Source organism: Macaca mulatta, chromosome 1, assembly GCF_049350105.2.
Source record: "Macaca mulatta isolate MMU2019108-1 chromosome 1, T2T-MMU8v2.0, whole genome shotgun sequence".
Taxonomy (NCBI): domain Eukaryota; kingdom Metazoa; phylum Chordata; class Mammalia; order Primates; family Cercopithecidae; genus Macaca; species Macaca mulatta.
Window position 1 is genome coordinate 216395368 of NC_133406.1, and position 16296 is coordinate 216411663.

A 16296-nucleotide genomic window follows, 5' to 3' on the forward strand; every position below is an offset into this window, starting at 1 on the left:
CCTGGGGAGCCACCTGTTGAAGGAACTAGAATTACAGACCTTTGCTTTCTGCACGGTTTCTACATTGTTCCAATAGCAATGATCATTTCCAACTTGCTGCAGAATAAAGTTCTAATGATCTGTTGTGGGAATCAAGGTCTTCCATGAACTTGCCTCAGTCTTACTGCACCAGCCCCTGTCTCCTCCTCCCTTCCCCCCGCCAGGCAGAAAGAGCAATTTCCTGTCTCCAAAACTCACCAGTGCTTCCCAGCTATGCAAATTGCAGTTTCCAAAGACAGCCTCATAATATCTCCCATTCCATATTCTCTCCTGTAGTGTGAACCGGCCACGGCCCACATCAAGAGGCGGAGTCCATTTCTCCACTCCCTTGAGTCTGGGTGGGCCCTGTGACTGCTTAGACCACTAGAATATGTCAGAAATGGCCAGGCGCATGGCTCATACCTGTCATCCCAGCATTTGGGGAGGCTGAAGTGGGAGGATCACTTGAGCCCAGGAGTTAGAGACCAGCCTGGGAGCATTAGTTTGTTTTCTTACTGCTGTAAAGAACTGCCCAAGACTGGGTAATTTATAAAGGAAAGAGGTTTAACTGCCTCGAAGTCCGGCACGGCTGTGGAGGCCTCAGGAAACTTACAATCGTGGAGGAAGGAGAAGGGGAAGCAAGGTAACTTCTTCACAAGGCGGCAGGTAGGAGAAGTGCCAAGTGAAAGGGGAAGAGCCCCTTATAGAACAATCAGATCTCATGAGAACTCACTCACTATCATGAGAACAGCATGCAGGAAACCACCACAGTGATTCAATTACCTCCATCTGGTCTCTCCCTTGACAAGTGGGTATTAAGGGGATTACAATTCAAGATGAAATTTGGGTGGGGACACAAAGCCTAACCATATCACTGGGCAACAGAGTGAGACCCTGTCTCTACAAACACACACACACACACACACATACACACAAATTAGCCAGGTGTGGTGGTGCGCACCTGTAGTCTCACCTACTCGAGAGGCTGGTGAAATTAAGAATATGAAAGACCAGGAAGAAGAGCAGGGAGAAATAACAGACGCCATACAAAGGAAGAAAAATCAGGTTGGCATTATACTTCTCAACAGCAATACCCGATAAAGGAAGTCAAAGAAGTGAGGTGGGTGGATTGATTGAACCAGGAGGTGGAGGCTGCAGTGAGCCATGATCACGCCACTGCACTCCAGCCTGGGTGACAGAGTGAGACTCTATCTCAAAACACACACACACACACACACACACACACACACACACACACACAATCTTCTATCGCTTCTAAAAATGGAAAACCAGTGTCACTTGCCATTAATAGAAGGTAACAATGACATAAATTAGATGAAATAGATCAATGTCATTAAATTTTAGCTAGACAGTGTCACCTCCCAAACTGTCCAAGCCCAGGATTCACTCTCTCCTTGTTGAAAAGATGAACAAGTGTTGCAGTGACATTGGTACCCAGACTCTGGGTTCCAATATCTGGGCAGTTACAGTGTATCAGCTTCCAGGTCACTGGATCCAGGATGTATGTGTCCTTGAATTCAACAGTTCCCTGTCAAGTTCAGTTTCAATCTCCAGGGCAGCCTTGAGATTCTTCCACTTTCCTAGCTATGGCAGATGCTGTAGCTCCCCAGTCTGGCCAGTTCTGCAGTATTTTGGGAGCCTCTAGCCTTTCCTATATTTAAAAACAAAAACAAAACCAAAAAAACAAAAAATGAGGTGTATAAAATCCCCTCCTGCCTAAAATGCCAAGTATTGCACTGAAGCCTGACTTCCCACAGCTCTTGCAGGATCTCCTGAACATTTCTTTTATTATTTATTTCCTGCAAGAGTATTTTCAATGTGGGTCTTTGTGCATTCCACCTTCTGAGGCTTTATTTGCCTAAGAATATTTTTATTGTGACCTCATGTTTGAATGACAAATTGGCTGGCTTTAAAATTCTGGATTGAAAGAGTTCTTTTTTAAAAATTACTAGTGACATCACTTCTTTGACTTTCTTTATCGGGTATTGCTGTTGAGAAGTATAATGCCAATCCAATTCTTGTTCCTTTGTACGCCATCTGTTATTTCTCCCTGCTCTTCTTCCTGGTCTTTCGTATTCTTAATCTCTCCATGATACCTATGTGCGAATTTTTCCTTATTCTTTTCTACTGTTGGTTACTCTATGAGCCCTTTCAATCTGCACTCATTAAAAAAAATTTTGGAACAATTAAATCTCCATTATTTCTTCAATTATTTATTTCCTCATCTCCACTTTTATTTTTCTTTCCTTTTGGGAATCGTACGTCTACTCTCCATCTCTCTCAGCTTTTTTTTTTTTTTTTTTTTGAGACAATCTCACTGTGTTGCCCAGGCTGGAGTGCAGTGGCGTGATTTCAGGTCACTGCAACCTCCAATCTCCCGGGTTCAAGTGATCCTCCTCTTGCCTCAGCCTCCCGAGTAGCTGGGATTACAGGCATCCACCACCACACTCAGCTAATTTTTGTATTTTTAGTAGTGATGGGGTTTTACCATGTTGGCCAGGCTGGTCTCAAACTCCTGACCTCAAATGATCTACCTGCCTCGGCCTCCCAAAATGCTGGGATTACAGGCGTGAGCCACTGCGCCTGGCCTCTCTCAGCTTTTCTTTTCTATGTGTTGTCTCTGTTTCTTTCCCTGTTGCTTCTGGGGATAATTCTCAATCTGATCATCCTATCTACTCGCAAATTCTTCAGTTGTATCCATCCTGATATTCAGGCCATCTATTATGTCTTTTATTTTTTAAATCTTAAATTTTTCATAGCTAATGTTTTGGCTTGGTTCTCTCTTATGACTTCTTTTTTTCCTCTTCATTGCAGCAGTTTTTTAATGAAAGCTGTATGTAAGATTACTTTATTCCTACATCTTCCCAATTGCATTTTCCTTGTATTTGGGCTTTTCTATTCCTACTTGGTGAGATTTAACTTTCTGCTCAAGGATCTCAGTCTTCGCTCAGGGTTAAGCGCCCTGCTGGGGCGAATGGCCAGCCTTCTCCCCCTGCACATGTCCAATGCAGATAACATATTTCTTCCCATAAACTTGGACCACTTTGCTAATTTGCTGACCTCTGTAGGGTGCTTGTGCAAACTGAGCTTCTTCATGCTTTCAGATGGGCATGGACCGAACATTATACTTCTGTCTCAGCTCTTTGGAAAGAGGAGAAGACATAATCTTCCCGTAAATATGGGAAGCTGCATTACAATACCGCTTATGGTTCTTGTGAGAGTCACAAAGATTTCTTGACTTTCAGAAGTCCCTTAATTTCTGTTTTTGTTTGTTTTTGTTTTTGAGAAGAAGTTTTTTTGTTGTTGCCTAGGCTGGAGTACAATGACGTGATCTGGGCTCACCACGACCTCCGCCTCCTGGGTTCCAGTGATTCTCCTGCCTCAGCCTCCCGAAGTAGCTGGGATTACAGGTATGAACCACCATGCCCGGCTAATTTTGTATTTTTAGTAGAGATGGGGTTTCCCCATGTTGGTCAGGCTGGTCTTGAACTCCTGACCTCAGGTGATCTGCCCACCTCAGCCTCCCAAATTGCTGGGACTACAGGCCACCATGCCCGGCCCAGTCACTGAATTTCATTTTGGCCACTGTTGCTTTCTCAGTGATAGCTGGAAAGGGAAGTGCCTGTGACTTCTTGTTCTTACATTATTTCATGAATTTCTTCCTTTATCTCCTTAAGTATAATCATGCTTTACTTTAAAATCTTGGTCCATCTGCTTCAATAATTCTGCTCTGAATGGCATATGTGGTTTGATTTATCTTTCTTTTTTTTTTTTTTTTTTTTGAGACAGAGTCTGGCTCTGTCGTCTAGGCTGGAGTGCAGTGGCCGGATCTCAGCTCACTGCAAGCTCTGCCTCCCAGGTTTATGCCATTCTCCTGCCTCAGCCTCCCGAGTAGCTGGGACTACAGGCGCCCGCCACCTCACCTGGCTAGTTTTTGTATTTTTTAGTAGAGACAGGGTTTCACCGTGTTAGCCAGGATGGTCTCGATCTCCTGACCTCGTGATTCGCCCATCTCGGCCTCCCAAAGTGCTGGGATTACAGGCTTGAGCCACCGCGCCCGGCCGATTTATCTTTCTTTTGTAGTAGCTGCACTTCTCAAGTGTCTAATTATTCCAGCAGGTGAGTTCATGTCCCCCCAGGGATGCCAGCTCTCTGTCTGGTAATGTGCCCTGGAGAAAGGGCATAAGGAGGGGGAAGGGATGAGCCCCAGGGCAGGAAGCCATGCAAGCATCCTTGGCTTTTCTGCCTGGCACTCTGCCAGCTTCACCTTTAAGTTCCCAGAGAAAAGCAGGCTCAGTAGGAGGTAGACTCTGCTTGGGAGATTCTCCCAGCTGGGGGTGAGGATGGGACTTTAGGGGTATTAGTGGGGAAGTCAACGCCTGATCCCCTGCTTCTTTTTATAATTCCTCACTCCAGCAGGGCTGTAGCTGCCAATATGTGCACCAAAGTGACAGGCAGTGATTGTTTCAAGACAAAGAGCAGGGGAGCCGAAGCAGGTGAGCTTCTCTGAAGGACAGAGCAGTGGGTGGAAAGGGCAAGAGTTCAGGCTCTGGGGTCTGTCAAGCATTCGTTCATTCCACATTGAAAGCTGGTATGTGGCGGGCATTGTGTTGGGTGATAGGGAGACAGTGGGGAACCGGGCACAGTCCTCACCCTCAGGGAGGTTACAGTCTGACAACAAACTAACAGACGTGGATCCATGTTGGCACTGCCAGCTGGGCAACTCACTTAGTCTTTCCAAGCCTCAGTTTCTTCATCTGCAAGATGGAGATGATAATAGCACTAATATATAGGGTTCCTAAGGCTTATCAGGAGACAAGGCTGCAAAGTGATTCGTAGAATGCCTGGCACTTGAAGGCTCTCAAAAATGTTAATTATTGTTGTCATTATTGTGACTAATGATGCTGTTACTGGGAATGAGGAACTTGGAGCTGTTTAGAAAAAAGATAAATGAATTGCTTTTCATCCTCTGGGCAAACCAGTTACCCTTAGGAGACAGAACATTCAGAATTTCAAAGAAAGAGGATTGAGTGGGCGTGGCTCTTAAAAAGTTGAGGTAAAAAGCAGCAAGGCAAAGAAACAAAACAAGTTTCATTTTCTAGCAAGAACTATTAATATCATTAAAGGTTTTCAGATTTTGGATAACTGATCTCCTTCTCCAGTTCTTCGTCCCTCCCCCCCTCCTTTTTTTTTTGAGATAAAGTCTCGCTCTTGTCCCCAGGCTGGAGTGCAGTGGTGTGATCTCGGCTCACTGCAACCTCCGCCTCCCAGATTCAAGCAATTCTCCTCCCTCAGCATCCCTAGTAGGGGTATTACAGGTGTGTACCCACCACACCTGGCTAATTTTTTTATTTTAAGTAGAGACAGGGTTTCACTATGTTGGCCAGGCTGGCCTCGAACTCCTGACCTCAGGTGATCTGCCCGTCTCAGCCTCCCAAAGTGCTGGGATTACAGGCGTGGGCCACCGTGCCTGGCCCCTCCCTTCCTTCTTTCTTGCTGAAGGCAGTACTGTGAGGTTAGAGCTTCCACAGCGTCGGGCCGGGCTGGAGTTTCATCCCTTTTCTTGTTGGCTGGAGGACCCATGTCTCCATTAGGTGCAGGTGGCATGATGCCCAGAGTACTTTTAGGGGCCCACAAAAAATGTTTTCGTTTCTTTTAAAATTCAGAGGAAAAAGTGACTTTCAGGTTGAAGAAGATGTTTTGATATACCCATGCAGTCATATAAATATCATTGTAAATATTTCTTTTTCTTTTTTTGAAACAGACTTTCACTCTTGTCACCCAGGCTGGAGTGCAATGGTGCGATCTCGACTCACTGCAACCTCTGCCTTCCCCATTCAAACGATTCTCCTGCCTCAGCCTTCCAAGTAGCTGAGATTACAGGTGCCCGCCACCACGCCCAGCTATTTTTTTTTTTTTTTTTTTTGTATTTTTAGTAGAGACGGGGTTTCACCATACTGGCCAGGCTGGTCTCGAACTCCTGACCTCAGGTGATCCGCCCTCCTCGGCCTCCCAAAGTGCTGGGATTATAGGCGTGAGTCATTGCACCGGGATGATTTTAAATATTTCTTATGGGGCATGGGGCCCATGAAGGCAAAATTGCCCCAGGCTCAGGGAAGTCAGAATGCATCCCCAAGGACACTATGGAACAATAATACTCATCTCTGGGGGTGTTAAAGGGCCAGGGCTTGTATAGCACTCAGCACTGTGTGGGCACCTAAGAAGCTCTCGGCAAGCAAGTTAACCATTTGTTTCCTCTATGAACTACAAGTTGAAACCTTAGGAAACCTCCAGGTGGGTCATGGGATTGGGCACAGCAGTGAGGGGAAGTTGCACAATTGCTTTTTTTTTTCTATGAGATAGGGTCTTGCTCTGTTTCCCAGGCTGGAGTGCAGTGGTGCCATCACGGCTCACGACAGCCTCAACCTCCTGGGCTTGATTCTCCCACCTCGGCCTCCTGAATAGCTGGGACCACAGGCGCACAACACCACGCTTGCTAAAGTTTTTGTTATTTGTAGAGACAGGGTCTCCCTATGTTGGCCAGACTGGTCTCAAACTCCCGGGCTCAAGTGATCCTCCTGCCTTGGCATGAGCCACCACCCCAGGCCCACATTTGTTTTTTATTACGTGACAGACTAAGGAAATACCCCAGTTGGAGGAACAGATGAAAACTTCAAAGCAAGGCCACTGTGTTTTGGGGTGTGCAAGAAACCAGACAGGCAGCAAAAAGAGCTCTTTCTGAATTCCCAGTGCAGGTGTTAGCAAGCACTGAAGAGGTAGGTCGAGTCAATGAACAAATGAATGAACCAATAATGAGGGAATTGTGGGAGGAATTTTTAAATCCTGAGGTTGTTTGCCCCAAAAGGTAGCTCCCCAGACACAAGTTTCTTCGGAGGCAAAGGGAAACTTTTTTTTTTTTTTTTTTTGAGGTGGAGTCTGGCTCTGTCTCCCAGGCTGGAGTGCAGTGGCGCGATCTCAGCTCACTGCAAGCTCCACCTCCCGGGTTCACACCATTCTCCTGCCTCAGCCTCCGGAGTAGCTGGGACTACAGGTGCCCGCCACCACGCCTGGCTAATTTTTCGTGTTTTTAGTAGAGACGGGGTTTCACCATGTTAGCCAGGATGGTCTTGATCTCCTGACTTCATGCGTGATCCGCCTGCTTCAGCCTCCCAAAGTGCTGGGATTACAGACGTGAGCCACCGTGCCTGGCCACAAATTCTTAATAGGTGATTGCAGAGGGTACTATCGTCTCTGGTTAAATTAGGAAACTGAGGCTCAGAGAGGTAATGTGGCTTGAGGCAGAGTACAGGGCTTAACACCCTGCTCATCTCTGCCTCCTCGGGGCTGTTACTTGGAGCAAAGCCCTCCAAGCCCAGAGGCCCCAAGCAGGTACCGGCCCCACAAGGGCCCCCATAGTTCAGGTGTGTCCAGCCCAAGCAGGAGGCCCCTCGGAGAAGGCCTGAGCCCAGCTAGAGAACAGGCTTCTCTGTCTTAGAGGTTGGCACGCCCTCTGTTCCTTCCTTAGACTAAACTGCAGCCACTACCTTGGGGAATTTCAAACCACATGAGAAGGTCCCACCATCCAGCTCCAGCTCTGGTTCCACCCCCTCAGCTTCACCTACACCCCTACCCTGCTCAGGAATCTACCGAGACTCACTGCTGGCTCTTTTCTTGACTCAGTCCCCTTCCTTCTTCCTGCCTCCTCCTGCCCACCTAGGATCTGTACTTCTGATTAGTAATTCATTTCAGTGTAAACAGCAAGACATCCATCCTTCTAGGTCCCAAAGAAAAGAGCAGGACTCCAGGGGCCGAAGTGCCAACGACTGCCTCAGGAGACTGGATGGATGGTGATGGGGAAACCGATAGGGGAACGAGAACGAGGCTTGGAGGTTGTCCGGGAGAAACAAACCAGCTGCTGCTTCCGGGCTGACTTCAGAGGCCCTTGGACAGCAGCATGCAAAGTGGACATCTTACCGCAGGCACTTCCGGCCAGCAACGGGTTTAGCCCAAGTTACAGAAGTTCTGTTTTGGATATTTCTCTTCAATATCAAATATATATCTTTTTAAAAGTCAGGAGAATAGATGTAATTTTGGGTCTTTCTTTTCATCATACATGAGGGTTTGTTTTTTTTTTTAAGAAATTAAAAGAGTTTATTGGGCAACTTAAAATCCACTTTACCTTTCTTTTTCTTTTCTTTTTAACCTTTCATCCCAATTTATTGGAAGACTGTAAAATAAAGGGAAGTGTTGCTACATTTACAATTCCCAGAGAACTGCACTGCTTACTGAGTGTGGAAAGCAGTTGGAGTTAGGAGAAATGGCCTTCCCAGCTCTATATGACTCTGAACATCATAACCAGATTCCGGTTTGCAAACCCTGAGAGTGACAGTGTGCTCTGCTCCCTGTAGAGACCCTGTCACCTCTAACACACCATGACCCTGTGTCCCAGGAGCAACAGGATGGGAGGGGGTTCAGCTTGGACGTCACTTTCTCCTCTGGGAGCCCCGGGAACAGCGACATAGTGTGAGGCCTCCCCCTCAGCTGTCAATGTCTAGCACTAGATCCTTTTCTGAGAAGAGGCATTGGTGATGGTGGGAGAGAGAGTGGAGGTGCCAAATGTGAGACAGGGGGTAGGGACAGTGGGGGGACCACACAATGAAACAAGAAGCTCATGGTCAGTTAGTCAATCTCTTCTCTCAAAGCCAAAAGCCCTGTCCCTCAGCCTGGGTGAATGCATTCCACATGGATTCCTTGAGCCCCTCCTGTGAGCCAGACGCCATGCTAGGTGGGGAAACAGTGAGAAGCAAGGCAGGCTTGCCTCCCTGCTTTTCTAGAGCTTAGGGCAAAACACAGATATTAAACAAGGGTTGTTGGCAATTATGGAAAGTGTTACAAGGAGAAGCTTCGAACTTGGCCCTTTTAGGGGGTCCAATGCCTCCTGACTGTTGATGTACTCCTCCAGTCTCCACCTCCACTTTAGACCTTTGCTTCTCACATATTCGTGGTCAACCCAGGGAGATGGAAACCCACTGCAGCTGCCTGCCAGGATGTCACAAAACTAAAACTAGCTTTGCTTAGAGTGGCTCTACCTCAAGGACACAGCTCCTTCCTGGCTCCAGGCAGGAATGACCACAGTCCACATGGTGCTATGGAGCCCAGGAACTGGCCCAGGGGATAAGCTGTTGATAGGAAACCACTACACCAGATTCCCACAGAGCCCAGCCAGTTCCTCAAGCCCAGCTCACCGCACATGCCGTGGCTGGCTGGCTTGGCACTATGCTGCCTCCCCACAGCTCACCTCGGCCCCAGCCAGCAAAGAGCCCAGCAGGGACAAGGTGAAGAATGCTCCATGCCATGAAGGGATCATGGGAAGCCCCTTCGCTTTTCCTCCTCCCCTCCCACCAGGCATTCATGGTCCTTTGGTGTCTCTTGACTGCCTTTCTTTCCCATCTCCCCACTTAGAGAACATGAGTAAAGGTATTGGTCTACTTAGAGTTCCTGCTCCATCATCCACTCCCATGGGCTGCTAGGACTCAGGATTCCAGTGCCCTTCTCTACCCCGGTGCTCCGGCTGTGCCTGTCACTTTCTACTACCACCACCAACACACGCACGTGCACACACACACACACACACTTACACACATGCACACATACACACATGCACCATAGGAGGGGGTGTCTATAATCTGTTGCTCTGGGCTTATGCTTATAACTGTTCCATCCACCTGGACCATTGTCTCTGGCATCCATACCCACCTCTTAGAACCAGCCACCTGTAAATTCACTATTTGTGTCAAGCATTGTATTTCATACTCATTCATTCATTCATTGGACAAATATGTATTGAGACCTACTGCGTGCTGGACACTGTGTTGGTGCTGGGGATACAAGGGGGAACCAAATAGGAATCATCCCTGCCCCCAAGCAGCTGCTAGCAGACATTAATAGCTCGTGTTTATTGAGTGCCTACTATATACCGACCCTGTGTTAAGCACTTTCTGAATTATCTGATTTAATCTGTCAGAGAAATTGTTTCATTTAAGGAGCACATCAAACTGAACCATAGAGAAAAGTGTGGACTTGCCCGAGACTGTTGGACGGCCTTGGCTGAGGGGTAAAGCAGGGACTCCAAAGTGCTGCCCTAACCACTACCTTTCCTTTCCCTGCCCCACTCAGATGCCACCTCCTCCAAGGAGGCTTCCGGAATCTTCTCCCAGACTCAAGGGCTGCCTTGGTCTCTCTAATCCAGCCTTCAGATTTGACACATCCATCTCCTCCTCCCACAAGGATACCCAGAGAACTAGAGCCGTCTCTGCATCATTCCTCAGGAGCGCAGTTGGATGAGCGACCCCCGAGCCCCTCCAAACGTGCGGCGGATCGGAACTAGAGCCCTGGGCTCCTTCTCTGCCATGGGTTTTCATCTCGCTGAATCGCAGATCTTCCGGAGGGGCCTCTGCATAGGGCCGACCCATCAAGGCGCCCATTTAACAGATGAGGCGGACAAGGCCCCAAGTGGGTAAAAGCTCCTTGCATCTCCAGGCCGGGTCAAGGTCGACCCCCTTTTCTTCCAGCGAGCCTTGGTCCCTCCGACAGACGCTTGGGTGAGGAGGGGACAAGGAAACCCACTGGGGACGGTCAGCCTCCCTCCCACCACCCCGGACCAACGCCCTCTCGTGCAGATCCCAGGCACTTCCTCCAACAGAGGTGGGGGCGAGACTGGGGACCCCTCGTCCCCTCCCCCAGGCCCTCCTTCGCCCAGCGCGGTCTGCAGGTGGACAGGAAGCCACCGCACCTAGGCCTGGCCGCTCCTCGCTCCTCGCAGCCCTGGGCGCCCCGGCGACCAGACGCCTCCTACCTGCTCTGTCGAGCCCCGCTCGGCCTCCCGCCAGCGCCGCCGCTCTCCCAGCCTGGGTCCCCGCCGCCGCCGGCGCTGCCACCCTGGGGATCCCGCCCCCACCCGGGGCGTCCCGCCCCCGGCCCCGCCCCGTGCAGGTGATCCCGGGGAGCCCGGGGGCCGCGCCGGGGGTGCCAGGGTCCAGCACACTGGAGTGGAGGCGCCTCCCCGTGGTGTCCCCGCGCCTGGGTCCTTTTTGGGACTGGCTCTGGCACTCACGGGCACTCAGTCCAGTAGAGAAATCCAGCAGGAGGCTTCCAGGTCGGACTCCTCCGAGGAGTAAGGAGAGGGAAGGGGCCTCACAAACACACCCAGGTGAGCTCTAGGCACTTTGAGTAGGGTGTTTAAAGGAGCACGGAGCTAATCTGATTGAAGGCTGTGGGGGGCAGGTGGGGATTCAGACAGCCACAGAACGTTAGACCGGGAGGAAACAGGTTTGGCAGCGGCAAGTGTCAAGAACTCGGCCGCTGTAGGATCAAAGGCTCCTTCCTCCCCAGGCTGTTGGGCTTCCAGCTGTATCCCAGGAGCCCAGGGCGATATCCCTGGCAGGCAGCAGGCTCTCAATCAATGTTTATAGAAAGCGGGAAGAGACCTCGGAGAGGGGATCTCTTCTTTCAGAAACAGGGAAGCTGAGGCCCAGGAAGCAGAGGTGAGCACAAAGTCTTATAGCAGGTTAGTGACAGAATCAGGAGTAGAGGCTGGTTTCCCGGTTCTGTTTTCAAATGATTTCCAGAAAGTGATTGGATCTGGGCCGACTGGCTTGCCGCTCAGTGCCTGTGAGATGCTTTCAAACTCTCCTCAGCTAAGAACTAAGATTTTTATAGGAAAAAACACGTATTTTTATAGGAAACTCCAAGGTAGTATTTATTTATTTATTTTTGAAACAGGATCTCACTTTGTCGCCCAGGCTGGAGTGTGGTGGCACAATCTCGGCTCACTGCAACCTCTGCCTCCTGGTTCAAGTGATTCTCTTGCCTTAGCCTCCCGAGTAGCTGGGATTACAGGCACATGCCACCACACCCAGCTAATTTTTGTGCATATATATATATATATATATATATATTTTTTTTTATAGGGATGGGGTTTCACCATGTTGGCCAGGATGGTCTTGAACTCTTGACCTCAAGTTATCCACCAGCCTTTGCCTTCCAAAGTGCTGGATGAGCCACTGCTCCAGACCTATTTTATTTTATGGAGACTGGGTCTTGCTCTCTCGCCCCAGCTGGAGTGCGGTGGCGTGATCTCGGCTCACTGCAGCCTCTAACTCCTGGGCTCTAGTGATCCTCTCACCTTAGCCTCCCAAAGTACTGGAATTACAGGCATGAGCCACCATGCCCAGCCACAAGGTGGTATTAACGAATTTTGATTGAGAGTATAATTCTGTAATTCTACTTTCTTATCAAAGACTTGAGACACTTGAGTATGGTCTTTAAGGAGCATGGCACTAATCCGAGGCTTCAAGAGCTTCCCTGTGGTGGGGGAGGCAGACCTGGTTACAGGGAGAGGCCACAATGTGAGGAGGGGAGTCCAGTGGGAGCCTGCTCTGGTCCTGAGGCCTGAGTTCCATAGTAAATGGCACTGGTGGGGGCGGGGGACACTTCAGGATGTTTCTGGAAGCTTTTCCAGGTTTGTTTGTGGGGGCAAGAGCCCCCAGTGCACAGTCTCAGATTCAAATCCTGGCTCCACTGCTTACTACTTTCAAGATGGGAGTAGTTTCTGAGACTGTGTCTTTCTGTAAAATGAAGAGAAGTTACTCAGTATGGTTGTGGTGAGGCTTAGAAATGTGATGACGCTTGTGAAGTGCCAGGTAAGTGGGAGAACGATCACGCCAAGTGGCAGGAGCTGGGAAGGGGAACCTTGGTGTCTCAGATAGGTCCTTCTCCATGGGGTTTGGTGGTCTTCAGCCTTCTGTTATCTATGGCTCAAGCCCACCTTCTGCTTTGTCCCTTAATCCAGGCTGGCTAAGCCACAGGACACCTGCCATGTCAGAATGAGTTTGTGCACACAGACAGTAAGGGGTTTGGGAAGGGAGCTCTTCCTTGCATCAGCCCTCCCATAACCAGGGTCAGACACACCAGCCAAACCCAGGAGGCAGAAGCATGAAAAGGCTCTTCATTGCTCAGCATATTCACTCATTAAGTGCTACAGAGTGTTCACTACAGGCCAGGCACTTTGCAAGGTGGGACAGAGTCAGTGGTGGCCCCTCCCTGCCCCGTACACCTCACCTTCCAGAGGGGCTGGGGTAGGGGGACAGATGACACAAGCACAAAAGATGGTAACAAAATAGTGAGACCGTCTGAAAAGCTCTAAAGGAAATAATAATACGGTGTCATTGGTGATTATGGGTGGGGGCAGTGGCTCCCTCAGAAACAGAGGAGAGGGTAAAACCCATCTGCCAGGGGAGGACGGGGAGCTGAGACCCAAAGGACAGGCAGGCAGGTGAGGAGAGGCTGGAGCTGGGGCCGGGGAGCGCTCTAGAAGGGAGCAGGGTGGGATAGGGTGGGGGAAGCAGAAGGTTGGTTTGTGAAAAGATCCTAAAGCCAGTATGGCAACTAAAGCCAGGGGTGGTTTCAGGGAGAGAGGACAGAATGAGGTTAGAGGCAGGCAGAGATCAGACGCGAGGTCTTACAGGTCAGATAAGAATTTTATTCCAAGGATAGGGGAAAGCCATTGAGGGTTTCCCCTTGCAATTAAGACAAGCAACAGGCTGGGGGTGGTGGCACACGCCTGTAATCCCAGAACTTTGGGAGGCTGAGGCAGGAGGATCACTTGAGTCCAGGAGTTCGAGACCAACCTGGGCAACATGGCAAGGTCCCATCTCTACAAAACAAATTTTAAAAATTAGCCAGCCATGGTGGTGCATGGCTATAGTCCCAGCTGCTTGGGAGGTGAGGTAGGAGGGTCACTTGGGCCTAGGAGGTAAGAGACTGCAGTGAGCTGAGATTGCACCACTGCGCACTCCAGCCTGAGTGACAGAGCCAGACTCTTTCTCCAAAAAAAGAAAAAAAAAAAAAAGAAGAAGAAGATTTTGAAAGGAGTTTAATGGAATGTAAAAAAAAAAGTATGGTGATTTTTCATTTTTAAAATAAAGATGATGTTTATATATAAATCAGTTTTATTAGTCAATGAAAATTACTTATAAAATTACCCAACATTCCAGCACTTTGGGAGGCCAAGGTGGGAGGATCACCTGAGGTCAGGAGTTCGAGACCAGCCTGGCCAACATGGCAAAACCCCGTCTCTACTAAAAACATAAAAATTTAGCTGGGCGTGGTGGCGTGCACCTGTGATCCCAGCTACTCGGGAGGCTGAGGCAGGAGAATCACTTGAACCCAGGAGGCAGAGGATGCAGGGAGCCGAGATCTGCCCCTGTACTCCTCCAACCTGGGTGAAGAGCGAGCGAGACTCCATCTAAAAAAAAAAAAAAAAAAGCAACAATTAGCCAACAAACCACTCCAGTTTTGGATATTACCATATGGGAGTCTCAGGTGCTGGGGGATTTTAAAATAACAAAAAATGGCTGCTTCCACATGGAAAATACCCAGAGGCAACCAGTTATCCTTCCTTTTCTTATTAGCAGAAGATGTAACTACAAACTAGCCTTTGAGCAGCAGTGTTTTCTTCTCCTGGCCAGGCATGTCCAGTCTTTCATGTCTCCCCTCAAAGCCTTAATCTGCTGTTTATGGCTTTTGAGATGGTTGCTGGGGAAACCAGCCAAATGTCATGGGGATTAGAATGCAATTTCAGGGGAGGAGACGAAGCACAGAGAATCATGAGTCCAGAGAAACCCAAGTCCACATTGTTTAATCTAGTACAGAGAGAGAGAGAGAGAGGGAGAAAGAGAGAGAGGAGGCAAAGATACCTAGGCCAATTGATTTTGAAACAATTCCCTGTCTCTCAATTAAGGGGGTAGAGAGTAGAAGGAGCAGCAAAGGCCACAAGACTCAGGCCAAGGTTCTAAATGACCTATAGGGCTCATAGTGCAGTGTGTCATGTGGCTGTTCCCAGATGGACGTGCGCCGGGTGGACGTGAAGTGCAGAGGAGGACCAGTGCCCCTTCCCACGCGCTGCTGTCCTGCATGTGGTCTAATTCCCATCTTACCTCTAGGAGCATCTGGTGACAGAGGATGAGAAAATAGAGTGACGATGCGGAGTCAGGGGTCTAATCTCCCTGCAAGCCACCTGATCTCCCTGGGCCTCTGTTTTCTCATCTGTGAAATGACAGGTTGGACGGCTTAGTCTCTGAGGCCTCATCCAGTTCCATGGTAAGTCTGATAATCGTGAGTGTGCCTTTAAATAGCCAGCCCAGGTAATAACCTGACAGCTTCCTCATTTTTTTATGCTACATTTTTAGGACTGTGTGTTAGCACAAACTATTTGCTGGCAATTACAAGGGAAAAACTTCTATTCTCAGAATGAAAATGGGAAGCTGTAAATTAATTTAAGTCCTTCTGCCATCAGCGGAAGCCACTCCTCCTCGCCTTGACAAGGAACCTGTGCTCTCCTGGTGACAGTCAGCCCATTCGCGGCTATCTCAGCTGCTAAGTCCTCCTCCCCTGGTGCCTCCTTGGTCTATCCTACTCTCACAGTCACCCTAGGAATCCCAGAGTGACAGCAGAAAAGACACACACCGAGAGAAGACACAATCTAATGGCTACTCCATTTACTTGCTGTGTGACTTCAGGCAGGTCTCCTAGCCTCTCTGGGCATGAGTTTCCTCTTCTATAATTCATTCATTCAGTGAATATTTACCAACAGCCTGCTATGTGCCAGCCATGAATAAAAGAGATGACAATTCCTGCCCTGATGAAGCATGCATTCTGATGGGAGAAAAACAACAAAAATGAAGAAGCCAGGCTGGGCGTCGTGGCTCACACCTGTAATCCCAGCACTTTGGGAGGCCGAGGAGGGTGGGTCACTTGAGTCCAGGAGTTCAAGACCAGCCTGGGCAACATGGAGAGACCCTGCCTCTACAAAACATACGACAATTAGCCTGATGTAGTGACACACACCCGTACTACTGGCTACTCGGGAGGCTGAGGTGGGAGGATCACTTGAGCCTGGGAGTTTGAGGCTGCAGTGACCTGTGATTGTGCCACTGCCCTCCAGCCTGCGTGAGAGAGTGAGACCCTGTCTCAAAAAATAAATAAATAAGCCAATGATATGGCATGTTGGAGAGTAATAAGTGCTCTGGAGAAAAATAAAGGGAAGCTGGGATAGTGATATCTGCCTACCCCAAAAGGCGTGGAGCATGAATGAGTTTATAACCTTACTTTCAAAGAGTCGGCCAGGCCTGATAGCTCATGCCTGTAATCCCAGCACTTAGGGAGGTCGAGGCTGGCGGATCACTTGAGCCCAGGAGT

At 49.1% G+C, this 16296-nt stretch overlaps 1 protein-coding gene and 1 long non-coding RNA gene across 12 annotated transcripts in view; one reads left to right on the forward strand and one right to left on the reverse strand.

Annotated features, from left to right (window-relative positions):
- Positions 1 to 11054, reverse strand: part of NCMAP (non-compact myelin associated protein) — a 64726-nt gene extending 53672 nt beyond the window's left edge. For 6 of the 10 annotated variants that reach the window (XR_013405882.1, XR_013405878.1, XR_013405880.1 and 3 more), the window contains exon 1: positions 10895 to 11002. The gene's annotated coding sequence lies outside the window, so the exon portion shown is untranslated. Of the gene's footprint in view, positions 1 to 10894 lie in introns of all 10 variants that reach the window. The other 4 variants (XR_013405883.1, XR_013405884.1, XM_077969751.1 and 1 more) reach the window with 2 other exon arrangements.
- On the forward strand, positions 11014 to 16088 carry LOC114673808 (uncharacterized). Of its 2 annotated transcripts, none has more exons than XR_003724615.2 (3): positions 11014 to 11248; positions 15042 to 15198; positions 15288 to 16088. It is a non-coding gene; the product is annotated as an uncharacterized LOC114673808 (long non-coding RNA). The 2 variants fall into 2 exon arrangements; XR_013405885.1 differs by having other exon boundaries at positions 11057 to 11248; positions 15395 to 16088.
- Positions 16089 to 16296: the final 208 nt, after the last annotated feature.